The following is a 5,452-nucleotide window of genomic DNA, read 5'->3' as shown; positions in this document are numbered from 1 at the left end:
TTTGTATGTCCATTCCTATCACATTTTCGATTCTAAACACTTCTAACCAATCATTTTCATGATTAGTGGCTTGAATCAAAAAACCCCAAATCTCAAAAACCCAAAAATCTAAAATTTCAAAATCCCAAATCCATGGCTTCTTCTTCTAGATCAAAGAAACAACACACCAATAAATTTCAAAGGAGTCAAGGAACAACATCTTTGGAGTCTAACCCTATGGATTTGACAAGGCTTCTTGCTATTGTTGAGCAACGCAAGATATTCGAGGAGCACTTCCATGGTCGCACCATTTTTACTCCAAAATAGGTAATGTAGGGAATTTTGAATTTGAAGATTTATCTTTTGCGGCAACGAAACCTTTTTGACTTTTGCTGTGAAACTAACGACATATATCCCGAACTTGTTCGAGTATTTTATTGCAACCTGAACTTTCGGAAAAATCGTCTCACTTCCTATGTGAAAAGAAAAGAGATTGTTTTAGATGCTAAAACGTTTGGTTCATTGTGCTGTCAAATACCCACTCAATGTAGCACTGTTGGTTTCAGTCTACAGTGTGAATGGGAGAACTATGATCGTAAGGAATTCTACTATTCTATGTGTAGAATTTCTAAAGAGGAAATTGAATTGAGTAAGTAGCAAGGCTTTGGTGAAACTATTAAAAATCGAGATATCCTCTCTGCTGGACATCTCAAACTCGAAGATCGTTTGCTTCATTATCTGCTGAGCTGTCATCTTACCAAAATTTTCAAACCATTCTCAAATATGTGACATAGAGCTCCATTTGATGTACGCTATGAAATTTAACATCAAGATCAATTGGATTCAGATGATAATGCGACAAATATGGAACGTTCGAGGAACACAAAGTCCTTTGCCTTATTCTATCTTCATAAGAAACATTCTTGAACATTTTAGTGTGTCTACTAATGGTGAAACCAAGGTACCTCTGAATCTTCGCGAAAGGAAGATTGATGTGGAAGTTGTCCACAAAATGGGTTTCTCCATTGATCCAAGTGATCGTCGCTCTTATAGGCATCAATCTGATAGACAACCTGCACCTGCTGATCAAACAGAACCTAACCCACTTGCACCACAACCTTATGAGTTTCATGCTCAATCTTCCTCATCTACTGGTATGCCTACTAATAAGATGATGATGGACGAGTTGGTTGTCTTAGAGTGTGTCTAGGTTTTTATGTTTGTATCGGTGCATAATTCTGAACATCTGTTTTTATGTTTGTACTATTTGTATGCTTTGAACATCTACTATTATGCTATGCTATGTTTTTATGTTTGAACAATATTTGATTTTACGCTCTGATATTATGATATTATGATATTATGATATGCACTACATTAATTTTTTATATCTATTGTGCTATACATTAGGTTTGCTATATATCTTGTGCTTGACTCTTGGCTTTTCTACTTTTTGATGAAGTCAAAATGGGGAGAAAAGTTGAGAGAGTGTATTTTCTATCAAACTTTATTCCAGGCACTTCACTCCAAATGAAAGGGGGAGTATACAAGACAAGTCAAGATATATCACAAAGTATGCTACTCTCAGAAAATTCAGAAACAACACTATCAAGAAGATATTGGTTTGATGATGTGTGAAGAAGATCTTTGCTCCTGACCTTGGCACGGTTTTGATGAAGACACCAACATCACCAAAAAGAAGAAAAGAAAGAATAATTATGAAGACAAAGCAGATCAAAGCTTCAAGATAATTAGATTAAGTCTTTATAGCTACTTCTATCCTAAAACTCTTAAATATACAAAGTAGTAATGCTCAAACTATTTTTCAAGAAAGTTGAAACACTTTAAAATACTTAAAAAAAATTAAAAAAATAGTGTGTAATAGGTTACTTCATCTAAGTAACAGGTTACATGTGTGAGAAAAGAGTTATCCAACTTAAAACTGGCCAGAGTAATCCATTACTGTCTTTGAGTAATAGATTACCAGTTTTGAAAAGTGCGATTACCCATATTGCTGTAATCAATTACTCTAATTTGATTTTAAATGAACAGTGGATAGAGAGTTTGGGTAATCGATTAACCACTGTCAGTAATCGATTACTAAGAGTTGTTACATCAGATTTCAGATTTCAAAATGAAATGTTTTCACTCCAAACGAAATCTTTTCACCTCAAACAACTCCTACACTTTCAGAAAGGCACCATGGGTGTTTCGAAAGTCTATATAAAGGCTCTAACTCTCACAACACAAAAAAAGACAACAACACACAACTCTTATACAATTTCTAAAAGCTCTTAAACGTATTCTGAAGTTATTTCTCTACACTTTTTGCAACTAGTCCTTAACTTTCAAAGTTGTTTTTCTGAAGTTGCTTAGAAGTGTTTCAAAGTTTTCCATTATTACTTGATATACATAAAGAGTTGATTGGATTGCAAGTTATACTACTTTCATACTTGTAAAAGCAATCTGTCATTGTTGTACATTCTTCAATATTGTTGCAGAATACTTTCTTTCACGGGGTGTGAAAGAAAGGGGATTAGAATCACTTGGAAAAGTGTTTTCCAAGAATGAATAAGGATTAGGGAGTGTGTAAGGTACATAGAAATCTCGGGGTGAGATATTGTAATTACAACTCATAATTCTTAGTGAAGAAATCTCTTGTGCTGTAAGAGTACTGGACGTAGCCTTCGGTGGACTAGAAGGTGAACCAGTATAAAAATCATTGTGTATTCTCTTCTCCCTTATCTCTTTCATTTTATCTTGATTATTTTTCTGCATATATTTTCCGCTGCACGTTAACTCTTGATTTTGCAGAAAAAGTGGCCATAAATTTTAAGTCAACTAATTCACCCCCTTCTTAGTTGCAACCTCGTTCTTACACTCTTGCAGCACAAGAGATTTCTTCACTAGATATTAAGAGTAGTTATTACAATTTCTCACCCTGATATTTCCTTGTACCTTACTCACTCTCTAATACCTATATCACTGTTTCGAAAATACCATTTCCAAGTGACTCTATCCCCTTTCTTTATCACACCCTTGTGACAGAAAGTAATTCAACAAATTGAATGAAGAAACCTTTAACTAGGGAAAAGATTGCCTTGACAAGATTTGGCAATATAAACTCTTGCAATCCAATAACTCTTTTGTATACTTTAGTACTAATGCTCAGAATGTTTGAATAACTTGAAACAACACTTAAGGCAACTTCATAAAATATGTTCTGAAAGTTATGAACAAGTTGCAAGAAGTGTAGAGCAAGTATTTCAGAAAAGTATAGATTATGTGAGTGAGTTATATGTTGTGACCTATGAGTTTCAATTCCTTTATGTAGACTTTCCAATCAGCCAAAACACCTCTACGAAAAGGTAGGAATTGATTGGAATGAAACCATTTTGTTTGGGTTGAAAGTTGTGTAGCTTGAATTTGAAAATTGGTGCAATAACTCTCAGTAATCTAATCGATTACCCAAACATTCTGTCAAACTGAGAAATTGATTTTCACAGATTGTAATCGATTACTCAAAAAGCTGTATTCGATTACCCAATTGTTCTATCCAATAGAGTAATTGTTTATCGTGTTGTGTAATCAGTTACTCAAAAAGTGTAATCGATTACCCTTTTCAATTTTTGTTGGATAACTTGTTTCTCACTCATATAACCTGTTACTTAGTTCTGGTAACCTATTACTTAGTCATAGTAACCTGTTACTTAGATCTAGTAACCTATTATATAGTATTTGAAAATTGTTTTCATTCACACTTGTGTTTATCAATTTTCTTTTTAAAATACTTTTGAGTATTACTACTAATTATATATTTAGATTATTAGGATAGAAGTACCTAAATAATTAGATTCTAAGTTCTTGAAGCTTTTTTCTTCATAAGTTTCTTCCTTTTCTTATTTTATGTGATGTTGGTGTCTTCATCAAAACCGTGTCAAGGTCAGGAGCCAGATCTTCTTCACAATTTCCCCCTTTTGATGATGACAAACCAATATCTTCTTGATAATGTAGTTTTCTAAGAGTAGCATACTTTATGATATTCTTGACTTGTCTTGAGTATGCTCCCCCGATCATGTATGCTCCCCCTTTGATTTGGAGGTATGTGCCTGAAATAATTTTAACAGAAAATACATTCTTCCAACTTTTCTCCCTTTTTTTGACTTCATCCAAAAGAAGCAAAGTCAAGAGTCCAACACAATATATATATATATATATATATATAGCATACAATATGTATATAGCACACATATAGCATAGCATAAAATTCAAAAGATGTTCAAACATTTGTTCAAGACATAACAAAAAAAACAACAAAACAACAAAAAACAGCAATTGTCCATAATCATGCAACATTACAAAGAGAATTCCTGGACAACAAAAGTTCTAAGACTTAGGCTCAATGCTATCATCATCAAGGTTCATCCTATTGATCTTATAAGAAAGACATTGAAGCTCGAATTGGACTTCTTGATTCTGAGCGTCAAGAGCATCCATCCGATTAAAGATGTAGCCTCGAAGAGAGAATAACTCATCCATAATCATCTGATTGGTAGGCATGGGAACAGATGAAGACTCGGTATGAAACTCATAAGGTTGATGTTCAGGAGGGTTAGTAGAGACATTTGCAGTTGGATCAGCAGGTGCAGCCTGTCTATCACTTTGATGCTTATATAGTCTATCAATGTGATCTCAAAAGAAGCCCATTTTGTGGATCACATCCACATCGAACTTACTATCGTGTGCATCAAGTGTGACTTTGGATTCGCCAGCAGTGGATACACCAAAATGCTCAAGTATGTTGGTTATGAAGATTGCATAAGGCAAAGGGATGTGAGTATCTCAAACAGACCATATATGTCTCATTACTGTATTAGCCCAATTGATTGAAAGATTATGCTTAAGAGCATACATCAATTGCAGTTCCATGTCATTAATTTGAGAATGATTTGAATATTTTGGAAGATTAACATAACTCAAAAAGTAATAGAGCAAACGATCTTCGAGATTGAGATTTCCTATAGCAAGGATATCTCTACTCTTTACAGTTTCACCTAAAGCTAGTTGCTTACACATTTCTATTTCCCTTTTAGAGAATCTACACATAGAGTAGTAGAACTCTTTTCTATCATAATTATCCCAGTCGCATGCCAGACCCAAATCTTTTATGCTACCTTGAGAAGGTATATTACATCATATTGAACTGAAGGTCTTAATATCCAAAATGATTTCTTTTCCTTTCACAAAGGATGTTAAACAATTTTTCCTAAAGTTCAAGTTGAAGTAAAATACTTTAACATGTTCATGATAGTAAGCATTTGATTTCTCACAAAAATCAAAAAGATATTGTTGCCTTAGAAGAGTAGGGAAATGAAAATCTTCAAACTCAAAGTTACTTACATTGCCATACTTGGGAGCAAATATGGAGCGTCCAAGAAAATGGTCTGAGAAAACTTTGTGTTGTTCATCATTT

This window comes from Lupinus angustifolius, chromosome LG07 (genome assembly GCF_001865875.1).
Source record: "Lupinus angustifolius cultivar Tanjil chromosome LG07, LupAngTanjil_v1.0, whole genome shotgun sequence".
Classification (NCBI taxonomy): Eukaryota; Viridiplantae; Streptophyta; class Magnoliopsida; order Fabales; family Fabaceae; genus Lupinus; species Lupinus angustifolius.
Note: the sequence above shows the minus strand (reverse complement) of the source record.